This window comes from Pteropus vampyrus, unplaced genomic scaffold (assembly GCF_000151845.1).
Source record: "Pteropus vampyrus isolate Shadow unplaced genomic scaffold, Pvam_2.0 Scaffold66, whole genome shotgun sequence".
Lineage (NCBI taxonomy): Eukaryota > Metazoa > Chordata > Mammalia > Chiroptera > Pteropodidae > Pteropus > Pteropus vampyrus.
In genome coordinates, this window is record NW_011888847.1 from 9,498,778 (window position 1) to 9,500,494 (window position 1,717).

The 1,717-nt window shown below is 38.3% G+C and overlaps 1 protein-coding gene across 1 annotated transcript in view; it reads right to left on the minus strand.

Annotated features, from left to right (window-relative positions):
• The window catches only part of QPCT (glutaminyl-peptide cyclotransferase), a 34,029-nt gene that overhangs the window by 21,311 nt on the left and 11,001 nt on the right, over positions 1-1,717 (minus strand). The window lies entirely within an intron of this gene.

Below are 1,717 nucleotides of genomic sequence, written 5' to 3' on the forward strand. Positions count from 1 at the left end.
TAGCAGTTTGAATCACTGGGCATCTAAGACAAACTTTACACAGAATATGAAAATAAGTTATTTCCAGACTTGTGGGAAATTTTTTTTTCCATAAAAGGGGTCATCTAAATAAAAAGGCATGTACTCCAGAACATCTGCTCTCCAGATGATGAACTGCTCCATAAAATGTCTTCTGCACCAATCACAGCCTATATGCTTACAAAATGAATTGGGATTTAAAAAATACATATGTAGCTTCGCTCAGCTGAAGTTTCACACACAGATTTGCTTCTCAATTACTACACAGGTCATGGCCATAATTTCTGATATCTGTGTTGACAGACACTACCATCTACAAAAGCATAGCAAATGCTCCCCAAATAGTTCTCCCTGCAGTAACCTTTTTTATCGAGTATAAATATTTTTTTGTTTACCTTAGCAACTAATTTCTTTATAAACAACCAAATTGGCCTCATAATCTAATTATGTCACCAATATCCCTGGTTGTGCTTTTGGCTTTCAGGCTTAATCTGCAAGTTTCCACCCCAATTCTGCAGAGTCAGCTCCGAAAACCACCGCTCTCCTCACTAGTCTGCCCCTAAGCTTGGCTGTGAGAGGGAGTCCAAAGCAGTCGTGCTTCCCTAACTCCAAGCAGCAAAAGCCTGGGCCCACCGGGCATGCTAAAATGCAATTTAGAATATAGGACATATTTTAGATTATTATACATCTGTTTTTTTAAATGGAGAAGAGAGAAAAGAAGACAAATAAATGAATAGGTGGAGACAGAGAGAGATGAAAAAAAGGTAGAGATTGAATACAGAAAGAAAAGGATACAAGTGGGGAGCAAGAGAGAAGCGGGGAAGGAGGGAGGGAGAGGGGGTAAGGGAGAGACAGAGAGTTGGAGAGAGAGAAAAGGAAGAAAGAAAAAAGATAAAAGCAAAAGCACATTCTATTTAGGGGGTGGGGGCCAGAGTAAGGGAAGATTTTGTGTTAACATTAGTGAATAATCCTGGGTCTAATTTAATTCAACTTAAATTCTCATTTTCAGGTTCTGAGAAACAATGACATTTGTAGACCAGGTTTGTGTGGAAGAAGCAGATTCTGCTGCATATGCACTAACTCTACAAACAGATCATTGTCAGGATGCTGAATCCTGCCACTGGGGAGTTCAGGTAACTCTTCCTTCGTAGGTGTACCATATATTAGTCTCTTGGGCTCCAAGTTGAGGGCTCTCTACACAAGGCCCTGCACTCAGACATACATACATCTGAGAAGCCCATACCTTTTGGGTTCTCAGATGCACTGAGCATCTATAGGGGATTTTTAACCCTGAAGTTTCCAGCTTGCCTCTTTTAGACAACGTTTCTGGCTTGCTCCTTAGTGAAACTTTAGTATCTTGATTTTTAAATTTATGTTTTATTCCCATCCCTGCTAGAAATCACTGAAATACCCCCAAATTTAATGTCTTCAAATTATTTATTTTACAAAAAAATTATCTCCTCGAGTACAAGTATTCTAAATATCCAATAGACAGCTTTAGGTAAAAATGCAGACTATGGGATATTGTTTCCATATTATTCTCTGAAAGGGAATCTATAGCAAGGCACATCTTCACTAATACCTGCAAAAAGTAATCCACTAACCAATTTTATAGCAAGTCCACATCTTTTTAGATTTGAGTGTCTTCTCTAGTTACAACCGTGAAACTACATAAATTATAAAACTTCTGATATAGTTT